Here is a 27,144-nt window from a genome sequence, read left to right on the forward strand (position 1 = left end):
TGGTCCTGAGGAAGCTTGGGCAGAAGCTCCTAACCTGCTGAGTCCACAAGACAGCAATAATGAACTCTGAGCTGATAGCACACCTGGCGAGCTAAAGTGAAATAAGGGCCCAGCCAGTATTCCACATATATCAAGCTATGCTCAGGGAAGAGCTGTAATGCAGTAAGATGCCACAAGAAACTCACATAGTTTTGTTCTTCCAGTGTGACACATTTTAATGGACACTGAAATATTTTCACAATATAGCACCAACTGTTGCGTTCTCTCCCCCCCCCCCCCTTTCAGCAACATGGTAGAATAAATTGAGTTTGAAAAATATCTCCCTATCATTGTTAGGATCTCTTGGTTAAACATTACAAACCAATTTGGATTCACCTGTACAAGTGAGACAGGAGCCTTCCAAACTGCCAAGTTAAGCCAAAGTAACAACAACAACAACAACAACAACAACAACAACAACAACAATAAAAGCATAACATGACACCTGGTTAAAGCATGATTGGGGGGGGAACCAGTTATTAAAAAATGAGTGAGAGGTTATAAAGATAGCTCTGCATAGTGTTCATGAAGTCTTTGTATCCGTCCCTTCTTTTAACAGTTGCCTTTTTTGCCTCTAATGTTCAAGAAACGAAAAGTGAAAAAAGATAATTGATTCTTGAGAAGTGTATACCTTTGAAACGAGGTCCATCATAACTTTTAAAAAAGAGAGAGAAAGCCCTAACTCCAGAGTGATGGTTATCCTATTACTGGCAGTTTCGCTCTCCTCCTTTATGATGGACAATAATTATAGGAAATGGTTGGGAAATCCCCAAGACTTTATCAGCTGAGCTCTTCTTCTCAGTTTCACTTTAGCTCATAATGGCTCAGCACTACTCCACTAATTTGACCATTTCCATTCTCAGCTACTTTCTCACATTTCCTCAAACTTACCAAGCTGAGTAGGGGAAGGTAAAACAGCAACCAAAGAGACTGGAGGTTATTTTCTAAGCTGTTCCTCACTCTGTGTAATGAAGGCTTCTGAGCATTCTTGAAGACTGCATTGGAGAGAAAGAGAGAGAGAGGAGAGAGAATGTGCACCACAGTCTCTCAACCTAATCTACCTGCAAACCTGTGAGGATAAATTGGGGAGGGAAAGAACCATGTGTGTCACCTTGAAAAAAATTGAATAACAAATAAATGCAATTTATTTACTTACAGTACTTACAGTCCGTAGAACTGTCCAGAAGTGGAGGCATCTTCCCTGTCTTCCCACAGGTTGCGTGATCAGAGAGGACCAGTAAACAGGCACAAACTGCAAGAAGGAAGAGAGAAGGCACCTAGATATCTGCAACAGGTCCCCTGCTTGGGTGTGGGCTGCAGATGGTTCCCAACAATCCCTGGCACTGGTCCTGCTCTTTGATTAAGGAGACCAAAAAGGCACAGTTTCCCCAAGCCCTATCATGGAGTCCCCATCTGAACATGCCTGAAGTCTTCATTGCACTAAGACAGAGGAAGAACTGTGGAGAGGGCAAATAATTCGTCCTAACCTTGTGCTCCCCTTCAAAGTTGCCTTGTGCAAAGCTCAGTGCAACATTGAATACAATGTTCAATTTCTCCTATGCGGAGGAAGGAGCAGGCCTGTAAAAGCCAGCCAAAATTTAATATAAGCTGCACCCTGCTCAATCAGACCAAAGACCTATTCAGTCTATCAGTCTGTTCTCGGGGAGGCTCACAAGCAGGGCATGAACACAACAACACTTTCCTGTTTGCAGTCTCCTGCCCCATATCCTGATCCTGACTAGTTGTGGGCTCTTGCCTCTCCTATCCCATCCTATTCATTGACTTGCTTTATAGGCTCTTGAGCTGTCGGCCCTCATTCATTTCCCTAGGTACCTACCACCTCCATTGTAGACCTGCATCAGGAACATAGAAAGCTGCCTTCTGTTGATTGAAGACATTGGTCCATCTAGCTTAGGACTACACAAATGGCAGGAGCTCTCCATGATTTAAGGTAGGGGTCTTCAAGCCCAACCTGAAGATGTTGGTGGCTAAATCTGACACTTGAATGCCAAGCATATGCTCTACTGCTGAGCTACAGCTTTTCCTATGGGTCACAATTCTGATGTTTCACTTTTAATATGTCCCACCCCTCTTTGCTCATCCCACTCTTCTACCCAAAATATTTTAAATATTTATCATTATGATTTAACAACTTTGGGTAAACTCATCATCCACCTGCAAGTCTCTCTCTCTCTCTCTCTCTCTCTCTCTCTCTCTCTCTCTCTCTCTGGCTATGCACCCCCCCTTTTTTAACCACTCTTTGAATCTCTCTTTGTAAGACTCCTTAACTGAGCTTGGACAATTCTGAAAAGTATTTTAGCTTTCTTTCTTTTTTAGCTTTTAAAACATTGCTGAAATATGTCTCTTTGTATACAGCTGACCTATGCCATTAATCAAGCGGTCCCATGAATTCAGTCAGCCTCAAATAATGGCATCAGCAATATTAAAGAACCGTCAATATCAAAATCAGAATTGTCAGTGTTTATTATTAGGCTTGAAACATCCACATTGCTCTTTTGAAGTTCTGAACAAGGGATAGGTACGAAAAAGGAAAAGGGGGGAAAGCTTAGCATTTCCAGATGTTTGGTGTTTCTATAAATCCCAGTGAATTTGCTGTACAAATTATGAACATATGCTGAAAAATCGTAACCCTTAAGTGTGAGTGAATTATTTGCATCCCCATCCCCCCCCTCAATTAAACCCCAGTTGAAAGCATTCAAATTGTTGTAATTCCAAATCTTTAGTTACACAATGTGCAGTAATTCCTTTCACTCTGTGCGACTTTCTCTTTCTGGAGGCAAGAAATCATGTGTAAGGGAAGCTAACATAATGTAAATGATAAACCGAATCATGAAAGGAACTCAATGCTTAGGCTTCAGACTTGATGCCATGAGAGAGAGATTCTATCTCTGGCTGGGAAGCAATGGACCAGAATGGAGCATTGGAGCTACCACCACACCCAGCCACACACTCCAAAGCCCTGGGCTTGCACTGGCCAGAGCACGTTGTGCACTGCACCAGCTCTAGGCCTTTATTGGGCCTCTGACCTTGAAATGGGTCAGCAGGTCCCTTGGTGACCTTCCTTTGCCCCACTGACATAGTACTCCATTTCAGGGTCATGTGTTGGTGGCTTTTGACTGGCAAGAACACCACTTGAAAGAGCCACCACAATTTTCATAGGCACAGAAGCCCATAGCAGTGAACACCCAACCCCACCCGGTTCCAGCAGAGGGTTCTGCCACATCCAAGTCCTGAACAGTAGCATGGAACATGCTAAGATTGCTCACAATGAGTAGGGTTGCCATAAGTCTGGAATTTCCCAGACATAACCGGAATACTGCAGTCGGCAGCTCAACAACTTTGCTAAATAAATAAATAAATAAATAAATAAATAAATAAAATCTCAACAACTTTTCTTCAAGTTGGCTATTTTATTATTTATTCAACCATTTATATACCACATAAAAGCATGGTGCGTAATTGAGGTACAGTCAGATTAAAAGAATTCAGTACAGATAAAAATCAGTTAAAGTTAATCACCAATCAGAAAACTTACTTAAGATGCCTGCTGAGTTGTTGTTTTTAAAGATATTCATTCATTTATTTTTACAGAAGTATTTATATATTGCTGATATTGCTTTTATACAGCACTTACATAAAATATAAAGGCAGTTCACAACTTAAAATATCATAAATATCCGGCAACCCAGCTGGGTGCAGTATAAATATCATCATCATTATCATCACCATCACCATCATCATCATCATCATCATTTTAAAAAACAACACAAAAGATTGCAGAAGTTCTTTCCTTGGTATTGGAATGGCATCAAATTGGCACTAGCCAATGGTCAGTAATGATAGAAGCTGTAGTTCAAAAAGGTTCCCCACTCATGCTTTAGGGACTCTATTCCCAAACAACAAAGGGCTTTAAAAGTTAAAACTAGCACTTTCCTAACTCTCTTCCATGCTTTATGATTTTATGGGTACTGGGAAACATCTGGTTTAAAATCTAACTACAATCTGAGTGTGAATGTATATTCTGGTGTAACATCTGGCTCCATATTCCTTTGCATTTATTATATAGTTTGTGAGGAGGTCAGCTGATTGGAAACCATGTAGTGATAAATAACAGGAGAAGAACTCTTCTGGTGCAGAATAGCATAGCTATCTTCTAAAATCTATTATGGTGACACTGATTTACACCCTGAGTAAGGGTGAATTTGAAATAAGGGAAGTATTCAGAAAGTAATATGAATATTGAGGCTGAGTTCTTCACAGGGTGAATTGCAGAACTGCACCCAACCTTTGAGTTATTGTTTTGGATATGTCACCAATGATAAGATGTGCTGCATGCTACATTATGCCTCCCTACCATAAATGTAACTGTTGAATGGTTTGGGTAGCTCTGTGTAAGGATGGATAGGACTTGCGTGTTCCAATTTCCAATTAATTTCGATAGACCAGATTAATTTTCCAGATGTCCACTGGACATCATGAATATCAATCAAGAGTGCAAGTAAATTATGAATTAGACTATGTCCTAGAGCATGCTGTTAATATTGACATCATGCGCCATTGACGAGAAACCTTTCAGTCCCTGTTGAGCCATTCAGTTTGTCTGTGTGCAACAGAATATTTGAGAGAGGGTTTGAAGACTGCTGTGCTGTCTATAGCCTGCTTAGAAAACATGGATATTTCTGTCTAAACTTTGGCTGCTATTACACTCACATGCTCACGGGAATAAGCACACTCAGTAGATTAACCCATTTCCTTTTTCTGTAAAAGATGGACCATCCTACTATATCACCTTCTTTTCAGATTCATCAGTGGTTGAATACAAGTCGTAAGAAAATGCAAAACTGACTTGACAATCCTCACCCTGCCCCTAAGCCAAGCATGCACTGGTTAGATTTCCAGGTCAACACATTCTTCCATCTTCCAGCTTCTTCGGACATATGGAAGTGAAGCCCAAGAATCACAAACATCTGCAAGTAAAATGGAAATGGCACTAGTGGTGAAGGAAAGAAATAAGCCCTAAAACAGGCTTCCTCAACCTTGGCCCTCCAGATGTTTTTGACCTACAACTCCCATGATCCCTAGCTAGCAGGACCAGTGGTCAGGGATGCTGGGAATTGTAGTCTCAAAACATCCGGAGGGCCAAGGTTGAGGAAGCCTGCCTTAAAAGGATAGTACATTTTATACATGAGGGGAATGCCATGCATGTCTAAATACCAAGAGGTCTTCTTTTCCCAAGATGGGCTAAATTTTCAGCCTGACTAGAGTCCAGTACATGGACTGGTGCTTGGCTAAACACTACCCTCAATTTCAGTGGTATGTGTCTAAGGGACAGCTATATTATCACGATGTTCATTGGTTTTCAAGTACGACAAAATGACAGCCGAAATGGGCCGTTTTTGCCTACGCTTGCCTGTCACTGCCTATTATCCCTTGCAATCTTGGCAGCTGAGCACATCGTCTACATGAGATAATGGGGGAAGCAACGTATGAACTTACTTCATTAATAACCAAAGGGAAAGTGGTATTTAGATATTCAGCAGGCCTAGAAGAGCTGTGCAATCTTGTAGTTGCTATTTTTATCTGATTGTGGGGTGGGAGTGGGGTCAGGAGCTGGAAGTCTTAAAAAACACAGAGAAGAGCAAAGTAGATTGGTCTGAAGGCAACTGAAAAGTGACATTACTTGTAAACAGTCTTAGATAAAGGTGGAAAGTACCAAGATAGACATGCATGTATCTTCTTTAAAGTATCAACCTTAGCCTTTAGGCCTATGCATTTGTTAAGAGTTTTCTCCAAGCTCTGACTGACCAAACTAAAGTTTATGCTATCTGGCCAAGCTAAGATTCCTTTTCCAGCCACGGATCTTTCAGCTGTTGTTGCTGCTGCTCCTGCTGCTATTATCATTATTTTCATTTTTACATCAGCCTTTCTTCTATGAGAGTCCAGGGTTGTGAGCAGCATAAAACACAATCTTTACAATTTAAAATATTTTAAAGATTTGCTTAAAAATGATATACCAACCACACCAGTAGCTGAGACTGAAATAAACATTATACCCAGATTAGAAATGAGAAACCTCCCCAGTACATGATGATTTCCCCCAAACCCTTTAAAGCCAAATTTTCAACAGAGATTGTAGATAGATTTTCCTTTCTTCTTCACAGGAGCAGAGAACTCTTAATTAAGTTGAGTGTATTCAGGTAAATCTGTAGTGACTAGGACAAGCTAACTGATGTGTCTTCCCTGGTATATAGCCGCAAAACTAGTTACTCTGTCAAATGAGAAGGTGGGGTGTTGTTGTTTTTTTTAAAAAATGGTATTCAGAAGGCCTCAGGGAGCGGTACAATCTAGGATAACTATTTTTACCTTATTAAAGATGGCGCAGAGGAGAAGAGTTAAAGATATTTTTAATATTTGAGAAAGTAAAGGTGAATTTTCCAGTTTTCTGAGATAAATTAATTAGTCACGTTGCCTGGGTCAGATCACATCTTAATAATGTAGAAACTGTGTTGCATTCAGCTAATTAAATCTGTGCTGTACCCATAAGTTCAGTCAAGCTTATAATTCAGCATCCAACATTTCTCCATTCCATTGACCAAAAACGACAAAAACAACACCCTGGCATGCATTAAGGCCCCTGCCATGGCTTGTACAGAACCAGTTAATAAACTATCAGTAGCCGTGGGTAGCCTAAATTCAGTAACCATGGTCCAAAACATGGTGTTAGAAGTAGACACAAATGTACAGCATATCAAGCCAGAGGTGAGGAACTAGTGAATGGTGAACTAGATATAGTCCATGGGTTCTTCTCATCTGACCTACAATGTGTTCGCTTTTCTCTGCACTTTGCTTCACAGGTTTACGCTTGCGGGGGGGGGAGCCTCCTCTATTTTAAAAGCCTAATTGCAGCATGGGAATTATTTTCATGGATAGTATATGTGGGAAGGGAATAAGCAGTCTCCATGAAGATCACTCTCCTCTGGCTTTTTCTCAAGCTCACTTGGTGAGAATAGAGATAGGTTGCAGTTGTAGTTGCTATTGCTATATTAAATTTATATGCCACCCTTCATCCATAGATCTCAGGGTGGTTCACAACATAAAAATACAGGGTAAAAGCAAAAAATAATTAGTTAAACAATACAATACAATACACTGGTGAAAATTTGTCAGCATCCTAGTTCTTGTTGCCATCTTTTCCTCTCTTTGATTCTTGACCTTGGTACCTGGAATTCATTTTCTAAAATGATTTTTATTAAGACAAAGAAGAACAAAAGACATTTTGTATACCCATAACCACTTCACTTACTTTTGCTTTGTCATCACTACAATGCCATAGGTGCCCTTAGTCCTGTAAGCATAAATACACTTTCTTGTGGTGTGTTGTCACACACCCTTCCAGACCCCTACCATATCAAAGACCTTGACCCATTTTTGCCTTAATCCTGGCTTTGTATGGTACAGCTAAGCAAGTGTTGCTCAACCAATGTCTCTCTTTACCTGCCACATGGATAAACATCTGAGAAATTTTGGTAAACTAGCACACTGCATCAGGCACCGGATTCAGCACTTTGGACAGCTGCCACCAGCCATGCACCACCAGGGCCTTCCAACAGCATACAGTGGTACCTTGGGTTAAGAACTCAATTCGTTCTGGAGGTCCGTTCTTAACCTGAAACTGTTCTTAACCTGAGGTACCACTTTAGCTAATGGGGCCTCCCACTGCTGCTGCCGCCCCCACACGATTTCTGTTCTCATCCTGAAGCAAAGTTATTAACCTGAGGTACTATTTCTGGGTTAGCGGAGTCTGCCACCTGAAGCATCTGTAACCCCAGGTACCACTGTATAGGCAATTGTTGCTGCAGCCACAAGTCACCTGCTCCTCCTGAATAGACTTACCTTGAAGTAGTGACAGCACAGCAGCATGAGGGAAGCCAAGCAACCACTTTGCTTTAACTTCCACGATGCAATTGGGCTTTGCAATGTGAGATATATACTATGGTGGCTGCCTGCAACTATGTAACTGCTTTTCTCTGATCATATTACTGCACCACCTCTAGGTAACCTCATGTAATGGAGTGGGTAACTCATAGCTACAGCGCTGTTAGGACCAATCCCTGCCCCCATGTCACCAGGAGACCCAAGTATTGGTTGGCACCATTGACAGTGTTGGCAGGGATGTAAGCAGGGACTTGGTGGTGGTGGGGACATTGACGGCACTATGTCAAGGGTCCACTCAAGCCTGGCTCTTGCCCTCCACCACTCAACTCACTATGGTGCATTCATACAAGGGGGCCTGGAACTATCTAGAACTTTTCTGTACAACGCTCATAAAACCGACTGTAGTAATTTGCTGTGCTATTTGCCATGCTACTTCCTGGTGTGGCAGAGTGCTAGGGAAAGATGGTCCAGGTAAAGCAGCTTAAAAACAAATGTAAATGTGTGCAGATTCAGTATTTTCTCTCAGAAGAAGGTAGAAGGCAAATATGGCAATTTGATTTAAAATACAGCATTGTGCTACTGCACTGGGGGCCATTCTTATGAATCCTGTTCCAGGACCTTTTCTTATTCAATGCACTGAAATAACTGTAGCGAGACAGGACCTTCTTTCTTGGATTTGCCCCAAAGACATAGTGCAGTCTGTCTTATCTCTGAGCGCTAAAGCAGAAGAAGGGCTGCAGGCTTGCCAACCATTTTGAGGCGGCACATCCTGTACTAATTGGCCTCCCTTACCGCAAGGTCTCAGCCGCAGCATCTTAGTGCACTCTTTAGCATTTCCTCTGCAGCAACTCCGCCACCCTTCTTTTTCCTTCAGCATCTTTACCGCAATATTTCCTATTGATCCTCTGTCACGGGGCTTTCTTTTCTGAGCAGCTTGGTCCAGTTGCTCACTTCACTCTTCCTTCTCCCTCTCCCTCCCTCTCCAGCTTTATAGGCTCTGAACACTTTATTGTATGAGTGTTTTTAACCAGCCTGGTATCCAAAGCAGTGGATCAATATAGGAGTGTTTAAATCCTCCAGCCTGAATTGGAGGCCTTTGCAACTATCTGAATAAAGCAAAGCTAAATATTGCTTGAAGAGGGTAAATTATCAGGAGTGTGTGTGTGTTAAAAATTAGATGTTGGGTTGCATTGATTGACTCAGTGGAAAATCTGCCTTCAATTTCTATTCTTGATGGGAATTTATTTATTTATTCATGCATATATACATTTTATGTACTGCTGAAGAAATGGTGTTATGCAGTCGTAAAATCATAGCTAAAATGTAAGAGATACAGGGTATCAAAGTTCTAACACGTAGTACTAAGTTATAACACTGAGCAACACAATGTGAAAAAACTTTCAACCATCAGGGAAAGCCTGAAAGTTAGCTGTACCATTTTCTGGTTTATAGCCTAGACATTCACAGAATCACAGAATCATAGAATTGTAGAGTTGGAAGGGACCCTGAGGGCCATTCATATGGGCACATATTATAAATATATGGTCAGGCCTGAGATCACGAGGTGGCATCTGCTGGTGATGTGGCCTGAGAAAAAGAGTCCACCATCATTCATTGTTTTTCCAGCTTGTATCTCAATTAGAGTCTTGTTGAACATGACAGAATGATTACCACCCTCTTGAACTTGGTTTAGGAATCTGAGTAATTTGAACGAGGGTATTAGCAGTACCTCCGCAGGAATTCATGAGATTGTGCCACTAAATTTAAAACATTAAAATCTCGCAGACATACAAATGCAAACATGATGACACCTATGTTCATGCTACCTGAGAATGATCTGAGAGTCTGAGAGAGGAAAAGGAGCTTGCTGAAATTTTCTAATTGCTGCTGAGATGTGAGTCTTGTGGGAATTTACCATTTCTTTACTTCAAAATGCAAAAATGAGGAGTTCAAAGAAAAGTAATTCCATCATGAATAATCATAATAGCTGCCAGGCATGTGACCTTTTTTTTTTGTTTGGCTTGTGTCATACACTTGACATTTCTTGACTACACATGACCTCAGTCAGCTGAAAATGATCTCACACAAATCATTCCTTGCATATCAGTATTTTTTAAAATGTCCTTTGAAGCATGATTGTCTTTTCAGAATGGAATTCTTTTTTAATTCTTCGGGGAATGTGTCATCCCTCACATTCTGGCACTTTAGCATAAAGCTGGAAGTAGAACTTGAGAAAAGAAGCTGAAACATGGTGTGGGATTTATGCATCTTCCAAGTTCCCTCATGCGATTAAGCAGCCCTGCACACTCAGAATGTCTCTGTTTTTGGCATGAGGACATGTGCAGAAAAGGATGTGCAGGTAAGGATGGACAAATGTGTCAATTTCAGTTTCTCTCAGATTGTCATTCCCCTATCCAGTCTTAAATACAGTTCTCTACATTTCTGCTTCATTTCATGATTTTAAAACTTTACTTTAAAAAATCCTCATAGAATTTTATCAAACTTATAGTGAGAATTTCTCCTACTAGTCACATGTTTTATGCCTGATATTCATAATTCAACCTAATAATAATGCATTTTGCATTTTATTTTCAGTAAAATAAGTATTTGTGCATTTTTGTATATGTTACACGGCTGTAGTACTTCACTTAAAAATTTGGATGTGCGACTTTGTAAGAGTACTGTATTTATTCTCGTATTATTTTGGAAACTTTGAGGTTCACCTTTGAATATGAACTAAATCAAATCCCCACCCCCACCCCAGCACATTGGCATATCAGTATTAATGATACTATGCATACATCCCAAAGATCTTAGTTACATGTCTAGCAACACTTAAATATTCACAATCTGTATGCTTCTTTTCCTGGGTTAAACTTGCTAGTAGAGAAATCCCAAGAGGGAATCTTTTCCTGCTTGAGCCTGACAGGTTCTTCCTGTGAGAAGAGTCTTCCCTTTTTTTAGCACAATGCATGCTTCACTCCTCTTAATATTCATCGGAAAGAAACCCTGAAATTTAGACAGGATGGTGGAGGAGAATAAATTGATCTGCTTGAAGTCAAATTGCTGACTGTAAACTGGGCTATTTTCAGATTGGCGATGGCCTGTATCCAGACTGTACTGAACGAGGGTGAGACAAGTAAATAGGAACTGCTACACTTTTCCAGTTTCATCTGCAAACATTGTGATTAATATCAAGGTATGGAGGAAGAGATTACTTTTAAGGACACAGATTTCTGCATGCTTGGTCAGCAGAACAGGGATTAGAAAGGGCCATACATTTAGGATGTTAATATTGTGGTGTGGGGAAAATGATGTCTGATAAGTGAGAGAATTAGATTTGGAAGGCTATATTTGTGATAAAATTAAGATTCCTCTGCTTAAGAGATAGGGCATCATCCTAATGAAATAGCAATTGTCTCTCTCTCTACCATTTTTCCTGGGAGAAGCTCTGTGCCTTTTAGCAGTTACACAGCAGACAGAATTCCACAGGTTTTGCTTTTAGCACAGCTGCACCAATGGGGAAGAGGCAATCCCCATCGCCACCAGTTTAACCTCTCTCTCAAATGGACATACAAGTAGGGCTTCTGTCGCTGCTTGTAAATCTCTTACAGGGTCATATGGCATAAGCACCCCCAAGCCATTAAGGCAGGGGTCAGCAACCTATGGCCCATGGGACACAAGCGACCCATGGGGGTCATTTAACTGGCCCACGAACTGCCCCCAAACTGAGCCTCCTGCTCGGTGAGTCCTGGCGCGCTGTGCTAAACTAGCACAACACGGCACGGGGACTCACTTCTGTGGCGCCGGAAATCGCATCTGCGCAAACGCAGATGCCAGAAATTGCATCTGTGCAAATGCATGCACCAGAAATCACACCTGCGCAGACGCCCGACGGGTGCGTGCAATCCAGCCCATGGACAGATCTCCACTGGAGTGAACCAGCCCAGGCGAGGTAAACCTTGCCGACCCCTGCATTAAGGACTTTAAGGGACCAGCACCTTGAATTGGGCCTTGAAGCATATAGGCAGTCAGTGCAATTGACACTTTATTGGTGTAATAGTGTCTCTTGAATCTTCATTTTGGGTATGTGGGCAAATAGCACATTCTAGAACACTATCCTTGATTAGGCAATGTGATGAGTAGGGGTGAACCAGGAAGTGGTGCCTGAGCAATATTTCCACCACTTCCATATTAAATAACCTCAAAGAACTTTCTCATATCAAGATCCAGTGCATATACTGAAACATTCAGGGCACTCAGACTCTGAATGTAACTTGAAACTGAACAGGATTCCACTTTCCATATTTTTGCTATTGTCTTTATCAGGCATCCTTAATTACACCATGGAAAATGTTTTGATATTCTCCATAGGAGAACAGTGCTGTTACACTAAAACAATAAATATCTCTCATTATTCACATTACATAGTCTGCAACGATTATGGCAAATAAAAGACAAACAATTGACTTTAGTGTTCAAATCCAATCTTGCTAATTAAATGTTTGAAGAAAGCCATCTATGGCATGTGCTTGCCATTGTTATTCAGATATTCAGCAATGATTTCTCCTGCAGTGAATAGAATGCTTTTGTCTAAATTTGCTGAAAACAGATCTCTTCAGTCCATTAGAGGTATTAATAGTGGCAAGATCAGCAAAAATATTGTTATGATATTAGTAAGCTATAAGAGCAGAACAAGGATGTTCCAAAACAGAACCCACAAATTATTGGGGAGGGATGCTTCTGAAATTTCCCTCACCCAAATTCCTTCCTGTGTTTTTGAAATCTGAATTACTCTTGTCTCTAAAGTGGAACAGTTGTTAGGAATCATTCATTGTACTATGTGGACATGAATGTGCTCCAGGGTTGAGCAGGGTTCAGCTCTAGCAGCATCTGTTTTCCATGCTCAGGTTTAGACCTAGAACATATTGAATAGATGCATAATGTCACTGAACAGGTGCAAAAAACATTTTTTAAAGGTTACTGACTAATAATGGCAAGCCCCCATACATCAGGGCTCCCTGTTCAGATGGTGTAGTCCCCAGATAAACTTGAAATTAGCCACATCTTTTATTAGATAACTGATTTCAACTTAGTTTGTCCCATTGAATTATTACAGCATGTGACACTTATGTAGGATTTTCCTGGTACAAATTGCTCGACAAATAACATTCTCACTCATTTTCAAACAATTCCTCTGAGAGAGGACATTGATTTCCAGTTTTGAGATGGGTAGCTAAGGCTGAAGTTCACCCAATGTATTTAGCATACATTTGAGTGTAATTTAAGGGAACTTTGATTTTTACATCAGTGCCATTCAGATTTTGCAGAAACATCTCCAGCATTATGTTGGAGTAGTTGAGCTAGACAATACAATCCAAGAAGCTAGCAAATCATTTGGTCCTGCAATCCCACACATGTCTACTCAGAGAAAAGTACCACTGAATTCAATGACAATTACTCCTAGGTAAGTTTGTATGGGATTGCAGTCAAATAACACAACCCTAATCCCCTGATTTGTACTGCTGTGGAGGGGGTTATCCATTGACCTCAGCCTGTGAGGAATTCCGCCATGGTAAAGGCAGCTGCTGCTGTCATGTAAAGCACTACTGGCAACATTCCCAACAGTGGTACCTAAACAACTTAAGTACAGAAGAAAAGCCTGATGGCTCAGGCCAATGGCTCATCTAGTCCAGCATTCTGTTGTCACAGTGGCCAATCAGATGCCTGTGGGAAACCGACAACCAGGATTTAAGCACAATAGCATTCTCCCCTCCTGCAGTTCCCAGCACTTGGTATTCAGAGTCACAATGCCTCTGATCATGGAGGTAGAACATAGCCATCACAGCTGGTAGAATGTGATAGCTTTATGCTCCATGAATTTATGTAACCATAATCTTCTAAAGCCATCAAAGTTGGTGGCCATCACTGCCTCCTGTGGGAGTGAGTTCCATATTTTAAATGGGCATTGTATGATGAAGTACTTTCTTTTATCTGCCCTCAATCTTCCACCATTCAGCTTCACTGGATGTCCATAAGTTACAGTGGTACCTCGGGTTACAGATGCTTCAGGTGACAGACTCCGCTAACCCAGAAATAGTACCTCGGGTTAAGAACTTTGCTTCAGGATGAGAACAAAAATTGTGCCGCGGCAGCGGGAGATCCCATTAGTTAAAGTGGTACCTCAGGTTAAGAACAGTTTGAGGTTAAGAACGGAACTCCGGAACGAATTAAGTTCTTAACCTGAGGTACCACTGTATAATGTTATGAGAGAGGGAGAAAAAAAATCCTCTATTCACTTTCTCCCTGCCGTGCATAATTTTATATACTTCTATCATTTCTCCTTTTACTAGCCTTTTCTCTCAACTAAAAAGTCCTACATGCTGCAAACTTTCCTTCTAGGAGTGTTGACTATGCCCTTTTCTGAAACTTTTCCAACATCACAGTATCCTTTTTTGAGGTGAGGTGACCAGAACCATACACAATATTCCAAATGGACAACCTGGAGCTTGTGTGGCAAAAAATTTGTTTAATGCCCTCTACTTTTCACCCTGGCCAAAACTACCAGCAGAACATAGGATGTGGTGGTTGATCCACTCCTTCACCTCACTGCTCTCTGGTCAAAGTTGGATTCCTTTGTCTGAATCACTGATAAATTCACAAGCCAGCCTAAGACATTTTGTTGTCTCAGGGCAAAATGGCTTCTTCTCCTACCCATTGAGGAAGTCATCCCAGACCTGCTTAAAGTAATGGTTATTAAACTGCTTCTTAAAAAAACCAACATGTTTGGACCTGGACAATATGGCCAACTATCACCAGAGTCTCAAATCTTCAATTCTTGGGCAAGGTGATTGAGCGGTTGGTCGCTGAACAATTCCAGGCATTCCTGGAAAATGGGGACCACTTGGATCCCTTCCAATCATGATTCAGGCCTCATTATGGGACTGAAACCACCTTGGTTGCACTGGTCATAGAATCATAGAATCATAGAGTTGGAAGAGACCACAAGGGCCATCGAGTCCAACCCCCTGCCAAGCAGGAAACAATCTCTGGTCGATAATCTCTGGTGGGCCAGAGACTGAGGTAAAAGCTGTTTCCTGGTCCTGCTGGATCTCTCAGTAGCCTTTGACACCATTGATCATGACATCCTTCTGTAACATGCACAACTTTATACTATGACACTTCATCACCATTGTCCACCTCCTGTTATTTGCTGCTGTACCATCTATCCAATACTAGGGCTGGCCCTGTAAATTCAAATACTGCTTAGCCTTTGGCACTCTAAACTCAAAGAATCAAGTCCTTAGTTTGGGTTTGGGAAACTATAAAATAAGGTTAGGGAAAGCTACCTTTCTATTGATAGATGATTTTTCTTCTTCCAAGCTAAGTGGCGTAAGAAACAGCTATAAGAGCTTTTTAAGGTTTTGAGGGAAACTCATTTTAGGCCTTTCCACTACATAACTTTATACAATTGGTAAGATAGTTTAGATAGTCACAGATCATAGATTCAAAAAGGAGCAAGATGAGGAAACTGTTAAAATAATTTTAAAACTGAAATGGGAATGTCTCAAAAGCAGTGAGCTGTGCAGTAAGGCAGCCTCTCATTAAACTTCATCCAGCCTAAGCATAACACATGCAGAGCTGAAGAACTGATCTTTTTTTTCTTTTTAAGGGGACATTTTTGACAACCACACACAGGGTTGACCGAAACATTTTGCTGCCTTAGAGAAAGGATAAGATGGCACCCCACATGTGCCATGCAGAAGCTCACCATACAAGCAGGTGAATCATACTTCAACTCTGGTGCCCAGACAGCAACTTCCAACATGCCTGAAAGCAGCAGACTCACAGAAGGCATAGGGGAGACCATGTGGCAAACACAGGTCTGTTCTGCCTTGGACATCCTTGCTGCTATTCCTTACCCATCAGCATCTGTCATCTGTGGATGCCACTTCATGCTGCCTAATGTTAGGGTTCGCCCTGATCCCACAGTCATGAAAGATGGTACTACTTGTGATAATAATCACACATAGCACTGGAACTAAATTCATCTTTATGAGATTCAGAATGCCTCAGAATGCTATATAAGATTTTGAATGCCCCGAGAAGACTTCATTTAACTTCTCACTGTCACAAGTGGCATAATATATTGCTGCTAACATATCCAACTTCCCAAATGGGGATGCTTGACAAATTCGATCTTTGTGAATTCTGATATGAAGTGCCCTCCTGGGATTAATATGCTGATTGGAACTGAGTTATCCATCAGCTTTTGCATTTCCCAAATGTTCCTATTTAGTTATTGGCTCAAAATACATAACAAAACATGCTTTCAAATTCATACTTTGAGACAAGAGACATTTAGAAATATTAATGTTGAAAGAAGAATATATTTGAATCAGAGTGTTTTAGTGCAAATTTGTGTGGGTTGTTGTTTTTTTTAAATGCAGACTAATGTAGACATGGGATGAGGCATATTTATGGATGAACAATAGGATCAGACATAGACTGTCTCCCATCCAGTCTCCAAACCCTCTTTCCCTACACAATCAGGGAACCATTATGTTATACTTTCAGAGCGGCTGAGCAAGCATCTTGCAAAATTTCAATGTCAGCTACCTGAAGGTGGCAGCAATGGTCAGGGGGTGCCTATCGGCTCAGGCTTGTATATCAGAAGCATCAGGACCTGTCCTCAGACATGCAAGCACTAGCTTCTTCCAAGCCAGACAAGTGCAATGCGCTTTACATGGAGCTGACTATGAAGACCTTCAATTGGTGAAATATGTGCCCACCCAGATGCTAATGAGGACCAGAAATGTAGAATATGTAATACTATTTTTCAGCCAATTCCATTGGTTACCAATATGTTTCCAGGTGCAATTCAAGGTTTTGGTGTTGGGGTATGGTGTAAAGTGATTTAGGACTGCGTTACCCCCCCCCCACATGACCCTTCCCTATACACTAGGACAGGCATCCCCAAACTTGCCCTCCAGATGTTTTGGGACTACAATTCCCATCATCCCTGACCACTGCTCCTGTTAGCTAGGGATGATGGGAGTTGTAGTCCCAAAACTTCTGGAGGGCTGAGTTTGGGGATGCCTGCAGTAGGCTCTAGTTCAGAGGTCATGCTGAAGTGTGTATGAGTAAAATCAAGTCCTTTATGGTGGCCTCCTTAGTTCTGGAATTCTGATCAGGTTAACCTGTGCTTGTTCTTTTTCGCACAAACTTGTAAGAGGGCTATGAAAAGTCTGGTGCCAGGGGGTCATATATGCAGTGCAGTCTCGCCGCACTGACTGCTGCTGGTGTAAATATAAAATCAATTAATAATATCTTAATGGAGTCTAACACAGAAGTGAAATAGGTCAAAGAGTAAATATATTTTCCCCCTCCCTCTTTCTCTCTCTTTTTAAAAAAACTCTATTAGTTTCAATTTTGGCTAAAGGACATTCTGTCAGGAAAAGAGACACCGGTGAATCAGCTAATTAATTCTTTCCAGAGCCATAGCAGCTCCCACGACTGTTGGGAAAAAGGCTGTGTTGACAGAGCCTTAACTGTGCAGAGATTTTATAATCACAAATCAAGGATTTTTGAAAGATATTTGTTACACAGTCTAATCTTCAGGGACCGGAGCTAATCCAGCATCGGACATCAGATGCCACAGGCAGCTTTGGATGTATATATTTTATCCTTGTTTGTTTATTTGCTAAATCTCATGATATACTGCCTATATCATTACTGTGATTTAATAGACAAAATCTGATTTAATAGACAAATTAGGCAAAATAGAACCACTGGGTGATTTGTGGGAACATTGTGATCACAGAGCTTTGACTTAATGGATGGCATCATGGGTAAGCCAATGAGGTGTGCAAAACTTGAGGAAATAATGAGGCTCGGAACTCAAAAGTAATTTGTAGGGAAAAACTCAACACACTATCTCGCAAAATGTGAGCAGGAGTCTGATAATAGTTCCTGTCTGGCACAGTCCTATATTTCTCTGTAGTTGTTTTTAAAGGAAAAGACAAATAAGCCATTGCTTGTAAAACCCAGGAAAGGGGAAAGTGTAGCACAGACATTTAGGAGTTCATGGAATTCAGAAAAGCGGCTGAGGAGGGTGATGTTGCACCTCACTGATAATGTGCAAATAGCTAGGAATGAAGAACAATTAATGCCGGGAGGTGTGTTCTCACTTCAGCTGACACTTTGAGGTTGAAGTGCTCTGGGAAAGCCATGAGGGAAAACAGCCACTGTAATCTGTGATGCAAGATGAGCTCTGTAGAATTGCAGCACTGCACTGGAGGATACTCAAGCAGTATCCCAAGATATTCTGCACATTGGTCATTGTGGTGCCAAGAGATTCCAGGCGCTAACACAGCAATGCAATTCCTCTTTCCACTTCAAAGATGTAGGTAGTAGTGTGGTCCAGGGGCTAGAATGTTGGGCTAGCACCCAGAAGGCCAGGGTTCACATGCCCACTCAGTCATGGAACTCATTGGGTGACCTTGGGCCAATCACGGTCTCTTAGCCTAACTCACCTTACAGGGTTGTTGTGAGGATAAAATGAGGAAGGGAAAACCAATTATTTATTTATTTATTTATACATACATACATACATACATACATACATACATACATACCCCACCCATCTGGCTGGGTTTCCCCAGCCACTCTGGTTGGCTTCCAACAAAACATTAAAATACAATAATTCATCAGATATTAAAAGCTTCCCTAAACAGGGCTACCTTCGGATGTCTTCTAAAAGTTGGATAGTGGTTAATTTCTTTGGCATCTGATGGGAGGGTGCCACTACCGAGAAGGCCCTCTGCCTGGTTCCCTGTAACTTTGCTTCTTGCAGTGAGGGAACCACCAAAAGGCCCTCGGAGCTGGACTTCCGTGTCCATGAAGCTCGTAGAAAATAAAGATGGGATATAGCCCCCAAGAGCTGCAATTCCCAGAGAGAATTTAACAGTCAATCCCTCTTCACATGGAACTCTGAGGACTGTACCTCTGTGGGGGGAATAGGGGGCCTCCAAACAACCCTCAGCACAGCTCCCATAATTCTTTGGGGAAACCATGACTGTTTAAAGTGGTATCATAGCACAGTAAATGTATGATGTGAATGTGGCCCAAGTCTGAAGCACTAGGGAGAGGACTTTCCCTCCATCAATGTGAATCAGCAGAAATCACCAGCACACATAGAATTAGCATGATGTCCATTTCACAGGGCTCAGGTAACCAAAGTCACATTCAGATTTATTCAAAGAAGAGAAGATAAGAGAACTCCAGGAGTCAAATGCAGAAGACCAAGAACCTTGAAAGAATGAAGTGTTAGGGTGCCTGCAATGTCACAGCAAAGAACAGTCAACTATATACCGTATTTTTTGCTCTATAAGACTCACTTTTTCCCTCCTAAAAAGTAAGGGGAAATATGTGTGCGTCCTATGGAGTGAATGCAGGCTGCACAGCTATCCCAGAAGCCAGAACAGCAAGAGGGATCACTGCTTTCACTGTGCAGCGATCCCTCTTGCTGTTCTGGCTTCTGAGATACAGAATATTTTTTTTCTTGTTTTCCTCCTCCAAAAACTAGGTGCGTCTTGTGGTCTGGTGAGTCTTATAGGGCGAAAAATACGGTATTCAGCTCCAATTGTTTCTAGAAACAACATGCACATCTTGCAACCCACTGGGAAATACACTCTCATTCCCAGGAAAGCTACGCTTATCTTATCATGAGCTATGGCTCCCCTGTTTCAGATTCCTCATGAGGATGGTAATCTGGGGTTGAGCTGGGAGGCAGGCAGACAGGCAGAGGGATGGGGCATGAAAAACAAGTGAGGCAATGCTGACAGATGAGTTGCTCAGAGAAGAAGTCAAAGTGGGAGCCACCCGTCTCTATAATGCTATAAGTATAGGTTCAGATGGGTCCCTCTTTGACTTCTGTATCATAGGACCCCTGCTAAGATGCAATGCTATCCTCGGGCTCTCTGGAAAAGTGACCTTGCATCATGGCAGAAAGTAGACTGCTCACCAGCAAGCTACTGCTATGGCAAAGACATTAGCATTTGGGGCTTGCTCCCAGATTCAAGAAGTCTGCTGCCTTACAGTCCTAGCAGGGGCTCTGAAAGCAAACTTTCCCCTACGAGAAATATTTCTGCCTGTTTGCTTTGCTCCTTTAACAACACTGCCAATTTCATTGCCTTCTCTGAACAGCTGCTCACTATCCTCTGATGCTTGAGTGGCAATTCCGCCTGCCCCCCACCCCCCTAGAAAGAGAGAGAGAGAGCGCTGTATGTGTGAAAGAAAGAAAAAAATGATTTCCAGCAATCAGCAGGGGGACACAAAGGCAGGTGTGAATGAAACCCCGCTTTTCTTGCTTCTAGAAATAGAAGCGGTTTCAAGCTGGCAACGTATTAAGGATGAGCACACACCCACCCCGTTCCATTATTGTTCCATGTGTTCAGTCTGCCTGTCTTGGGAGAATTTTAAAAATTAATTTCAGAATTGCCAGTTGCACTTTGCTGTAGTTTTTAGTCCCTGTGTCTCCCTCACTCCTATCTTTCCCCTTCTGGGTTATCACTGTGCACCAGCACAGAGGAGCATTGATTAAACCACAGCAGGAAAAAAAGAATTTCAGTGTGATTACATGATTGCATCAAGATTATTTTTTTGCACGCTGATTTTGCCAGGGCACAACACTGCCTTCTTTGTAGCTGCAATCTCATACCCTTTTGGCTGCAATCCTATACCCAGTCCAATGCAAACACTGATTCTGGCTGCACTCCTATACACCCACTTAACTGGGAGCAAGTCCCATTAAATTCCATGTGGTTTACTACTGAAGCTTTGGGTAGACATGGATAAGATTGCACTGCATATCAAAAAGGTTACGGATGCAACAATCGGATGATATATTGAGGTTCCTTTTTGTGATCTGATTCACTCTATGCTCATTGGTAGCATATAAGAAGAACCACAAACTGAGAATTGCAGCAAATTGCACTTTCACAATGACAAGAACAAAGTCCAGAAATAAATATATATGCGGTAGGGTGACAGATTGCTAAGACATCACTATCCTTATTAAACCATTCTAATCTCCCATGCAATTGGAATCACACAAGGGGAAATGGGGATGAGCACTAGCTTGGCTGACCTCATCACCATCTACATTGCCCTGCATGATTAGGGTAGCAAATGTTTGCTGTGGATAATCCACCACCTTCCTTTTTTTAAAAAAAATAAATTTTTATTGGAGTTTTACAAAAGAGAAAAATAAAAATTCACAGAATAATAAAAAAAAAACCACAGATAAAAATAAACATTACAAAAAAGAAAACACAAAAAATACACAAAAAACAACTAATTAAGAAAAAAGAAATTTGAAAAAAGAAATAAAACAAATCCATTTTTCTCAGTATCCTCAAATTCATATGCTTATATCCTTGACCTCCTCACACCTCCCCCCTTTTGTGTTCCCATTTACATACTTAATTCAGCAAATTCTTACCCTTTTTCAAATATTTTAACTTTGTACCATAACATATTATACCTCGATATTTTCAACCATTTATCAATACATTTTTTACATAATCTTATTAACTTTTGTCACTAGTTACCACTTATTACCAATCCAAGCATAATTTTAACATTCATTAATTTTACAGTATTTCTGAAGATAGTCTTTAAATTTCTTCCAGTCTTCTTCCACCAACTCTTCTCCCAGGTCTCGGATTCTGCCAGTCATTTCCGCCAATTCCATATAGTCCATCAGCTTCATCTGCCACTCTTCCAGGGTGGGTAGCTCTTGTGTCTTCCAATACTTTGCGATAAGAATTCTTGCTGCTGTTGTTGCATACATAAAGAAAGTTCTGTCCTTCTTTGGCACCAATTGGCCGACCATGCCCAAGAGAAAGGCCTCTGGCTTCTTAAGGAATGTATATTTAAATATTTTTTTCATTTCGTTATAAATCATCTCCCAGAAAGCCTTAATCTTTGGGCACGTCCACCAAAGGTGAAAGAATGTTCCTTCATTTTCCTTACACTTCCAACATTTATTATCGGGCAAATGATAGATTTTTGCAAGCTTGACTGGTGTCATGTACCACCTGTATATCATTTTCATAATATTCTCTCTTAGGGCATTACATGCCGTAAATTTCATACCTGTGGTCCACAACTGTTCCCAGTCAGCAAACATGATGTTATGACCAACATCTTGTGCCCATTTAATCATGGCAGATTTAACTGTCTCATCCTGCGTGTTCCATTTTAGCAGCAAGTTATACATTCTTGAAAGTGTTTTAGTTTTGGGTTCTAACAATTCAGTTTCCAATTTTGACTTTTCCACCTGGAAACCTATTTTTCTATCCAAATTGTAGGCCTCTCTTATTTGAAAATAATGCAGCCAATCTCGCACCTTGTCTTTTAGTTTCTCAAAACTCTGCAATTTCAATTTATCTCCTTCTTGTTCCAATATTTCCCAATATTTCGGCCATTTGGCCTCCATATTGGACTTTTTCAGTGCCTTTGCTTCCATTGGTGACAACCACCTTGGGGTTTTATTCTCCAGTAAGTCTTTATATCTTAGCCAAACATTAAACAATGCTTTCCTGACAATATGGTTTTTAAATGCTTTATGAGCTTTAACCTTGTCGTACCACAAATATGCATGCCATCCAAAAACATTATTAAAACCTTCTAGGTCCAAAATGTCTGTGTTCTCAAGAAGCAGCCATTCTTTCAGCCAACAAAATGCGGCCGATTCATAATAAAGTTTCAGGTCTGGCAGGGCGAATCCACCTCTTTCTTTAGCATCAGTTAGTATTTTAAATTTTATTCTGGGCTTCTTGCCCTGCCAGACAAATCTAGAAATATCTCGCTGCCACTTCTTGAAACAGTCCATTTTGTCCAGAATTTGCAAAGATTGAAACAAAAATAGCATCTTTGGCAATACATTCATCTTAATAGCCGCAATTCTACCCAACAAGGATAGCTTCAGGTTTGACCATATCTCTAAATCTTTCTTTACTTCCAACCAACATTTCTCATAATTATCTTTAAATAAGTTTAAGTTCTTAGCGGTCATATTAACCCCCAAATATTTAACTTTCTTTACTATTGTTAGGCCTGTCTCCTTCTGAAACCTTTCTTTCTCAATCGGTGTTAAATTTTTCTCAAGAACTTTAGTTTTTGACTTGTTCAACTTAAAACCAGCCACCTGCCCAAATTCTTGAATCACTTCCAAAACCCTTTTCGAACTAGATTCTGGCTCCTGCAATGTTAAAACTAGGTCATCTGCGAATGCTTTCAATTTATATTGCTTAGCTCCGACCTGAATGCCTTTAATCAAACGGTCCCTTCTAATCATGTTCAATAGTACCTCCAGGACTGAAATAAACAGCAATGGGGAAATTGGGCAGCCTTGTCGTGTACCTTTCTCTATCTTAAATCCCTCTGTCACCACATTGTTAACAATTAATTTAGCCTTTTGTTCTGAATAAATTGCACTTATACCATTCTCAAACCCTTGGCCCACCCCCATCCCCTGAAGATTTTTCTTCATAAAACACCAAGAAATGTTGTCGAAGGCTTTCTCCGCATCTATAAAGATTAAGACTGCTTTAGTGTTTATGTTCACTTGCAACTTCTCCAAAATGTTGATTATATTCCTCGTATTGTCCGACAAGTGTCTACCCGGGAGAAAGCCAGCTTGGTCCCTATGGATCTCTTCCAATAATATTTTTTTTAACCTATTAGCCAAAATTTCAGCAAATATTTTGTAATCCACATTAAGCAGGGATATGGGGCGGTAGTTCTTAAGTTGCGTCTTTTCAGACTCAGTTTTCGGTATAAGTGTAATGTAAGCTTCCTGCCACGACTCCGGCGCCTTTTTCCCCTCTAAGATCTCATTGCAGACCTCCTTTAGTGGCCGAATTAACCAATCTTTCAAAACTCTATAATATTTGGAGGTTAAACCATCTGGTCCTGGAGATTTACCCAATTGCATATTCTGAATGGCACCCTCCACTTCCTGTTCTGTAATTTTATCACTCAACATTATCTTTTTTTCTTGAGAAATTTTTTGTAATCCATTTTTCCTCAGGAATTGGTCTAGCTCAGCCTCCTTCTGTGGCCCTTGTGTATATAGTTGTTTGAAATATCTCTGGAAACAGTTTCTAATTTCCAATGGTTTCTGTATGATCTTTCCATTTAGCTCCAAATTTGTAATAGTATTTAGTTTCTGTCTTTTCTTCATCTGCCATGCTAGTAGTTTCCCACATTTGTTAGCCGATTCAAATGACTTTTGTCTCATCTGCTTGATTTTCCATTCCACCTCCTGATTTATCATTTTCATATACTGTACTTGATATAACTTAATTTCTCTCAGAATCTCTTGCGATTTTGGTTTCGCTCTTAATCTCTTCTCTCCTTCTTTTATTTTTTCCAAAATTTTGTCTTTTTTCTCATTTTGGGTTCTCTTCTTTATTGCATTCTGTTGAATCAAAAACCCTCTCATGACCGCTTTGCCTGCGTCCCAGATTGTCCTTTTTTCAACCGTAGTGTTCAAATTTATCTCAAAATAATCTCTCAAAGTTTTTTGGGCCTTCTTAATCACCTCCTGGTCTCTGAACAGGGTGTCATTCATCCTCCATCTAAAGGAACCGATTGGCATTAGTTTCATCTCCATCTTCACTGCATTATGGTCGGAGCAAGTTTTTGGGCAAATTTCCACTTTTCGTATCTTAGGTGCCAGTCCTCTAGTTATCCATATTTGGTCAATTCTTGTCCAGGTCATACTGGCTTCAGAGAAGAATGTTCCCACTCTTCCAAGGGAGTTCTTAGTTCTCCAGATATCAATAAGATCCATATTGTCAGCGAGTTCAAAAAAGGTTTTTGGTAATCTGCCGTCTTTAGTTACCACCTGTCTCTGCGACTTATCCATGTTTGTAGATACCACCCCATTCATATCTCCCATCATAATGATGTTATAGTCCAAATAGTCCAACAATGTCTCATGCAATTTCTTAAAAAAATCAGACTTCCCCTCATTTGGTGCATACACTCCTACGATCAAATATTTTTCACCTTGTAATTGGATCTCGATTGCAACAAACCTTCCTTGTTCATCTTTAAAAACAAATTTCGGTGATAGGCTCTCTTTAGCATAAATAACAACTCCTCTCTTTTTGACTTTGTCCGATGAGATAAATTCTTGGCCCAGTCTTTTATTGATAAGAACTTTTCTATGGAGCCTTACCACATGAGTTTCCTGTAAACAAATTAAGTCCAATTGTTCCTTTTTCAATATATGAAAGACTTTCCTCCTCTTCTCCGGGGAATTAAAACCGTGAATATTCCAACTTAATAATTGCAGAGACATGGTGTAGTTGTTTTAGTTTCCTCCAGCTGCTCCCAGAAGCTCGTCAAGTTCTTGCGGTGGTATCTTTTTTTTCGATTTGTCAGGTCCCAAAGATGGTGGTGCTATGTCTAGAACTCCTGGTCTCAGGGCTTTTAGCACATCTGTCGCCTCTTTTTGTAAGTCTTCTTCAAAGTCTCTCAGAAATTTTTCCTTGTCTTCCACTGATCTGATTCTGAACTTTTTCCCTTTAAACGCAAAAGACAGTCCCTGAGGGAACTCCCATCTACAAGCAATGGAATTCCTTCTCAGCAAGGCCACCAAGTCTCCGTAGTTAGTTCTCAAGTCCAAAAGATGTTTCGGTATATCTTTAAAAATCTCCACTCTGGAATCGTTAATCTCTAAAGTCTTCTGAAAGTGAGCACCCAATATTTTATCTCTCTCCTCTTTCGTACGGAGGGTCACCAAACAGTCTCTCACCCTGTTTTTCCTCCCTCCTCTTCCAAGTCTGAAGGCGCTCACTATCTTAAAATCTTTTTCCAGCTCCAAATTCCAAAATTTCTCAAATTCCTGTGAAAGGTAGTCGCTCAAATTGTCTTTTTCAAGTTCTGGCACCGCCCTGATCCTCAGGTTTGTCTGCTTCTCTTTCAATTCGATCATGGACAATAGGGCCTGATGATCCCCAATCTGTTTACGCATAGGTTTGATTTCTTCCTCCACAGCCACAACCTTTTCTTTTGCTTCCTCAGCTATTTTCCTGGTAGACGCAGATTCCTCCAGCAATTTTTCTATAGCTTTTGTATTTGAGTTAATACTGGCTGTGTTCCCTTTAATTTCAGTTGATTGGTCTGAAACCTGTTTGCTTAGGCCTTCCAATTTCTCATAAATTTTATTCAGTACAGATGTAAATTCCCCTTCTGAGGCGATTCCTTTTATCTCAATTTGCCCTGAATCTTCCTCCTGAGTCACAGGGAGGCCAGGCACAGATGCTCTGCGTTGCTGGGAGACTGAAGTAGACTGTTGCACTCTGACCTTAGATCTTGTTGCTCTTTGGTCAGTCATTCCCCTTTATCTTCTATCAAGGTCAGTTCCCACAGTCAAGCCTTGCAGTGGAAAGTCCCCAAAGTTAGCAATGGAAAATTCCCCCAGTCAGATGCAGACTTCAGTAGTCCTCTAGGGGGACACAGTAACCACCATAGGATTCTCAATAACAAAATAACAAAGTCTTTTTGTAACTTTCCGTGTCCCCTCTTTAGTTGAAACATACAATTCAGTCCAAAGGAGACTTTCTAAATGTATCTCCTTGCAGAGTTAGATCTTAAATATTTACAGTATCCATAAGCAGTGCGAGCCCAAATGTAGCTATCCTCATAAACCTGGCAGTCCGTTCCCAGGGACTCCGCAAAAGGTCTATTAGATTCCCAGAAGATCCCCAGAAAAAATAAAGTCACTTTCTTAACTTCCCCCCTCTCCTTTAAGGGGGGGGTTCTTTCTTTTAATGCTTGGAGTTAAAGCTTTAAAGTCCACTTTAAAGTAATAGCGTTGGAATGTCTTTGCTTTGATCTGTTACAAAACGGAAAGGCGGACTTCCTGTTTACACCTTTCCGCTTCGGAGCCCAATTTCACTTTTTTTTTTCTCTTCAAATCCAAGTTTTTTAAATTCCCCTACTCACGGATGTTCTTTTTGCAGCCGAATTTTCACAGGAAAAAGGTCAGCGCTCTCCGGCAACAGCTACGCGGCTTCGCTCCGCAGACGCAGCAATCGACTCGTAGCACCGCGCCGCTCCCGTTGCGCT

General features: G+C 41.0%; 1 long non-coding RNA gene across 2 annotated transcripts in view; it reads right to left on the bottom strand.

Annotated features, from left to right (window-relative positions):
• The window catches only part of LOC310749447, an 89,859-nt gene that overhangs the window by 22,664 nt on the left and 40,051 nt on the right, over nucleotides 1-27,144 (bottom strand). Inside the window, exon 1 of one of the 2 annotated variants that reach the window (XR_014541632.1) lies at nucleotides 931-1,033. This is a non-coding gene — a long non-coding RNA (uncharacterized lncRNA). Of the gene's footprint in view, nucleotides 1-930; nucleotides 1,034-1,195; nucleotides 1,292-27,144 lie in introns of those variants that run through there. The other variant, XR_014541633.1, reaches the window with a different exon arrangement.

Source organism: Podarcis filfolensis, assembly GCF_964270895.1.
Source record: "Podarcis filfolensis genome assembly, chromosome: 1".
Classification (NCBI taxonomy): domain Eukaryota; kingdom Metazoa; phylum Chordata; class Lepidosauria; order Squamata; family Lacertidae; genus Podarcis; species Podarcis filfolensis.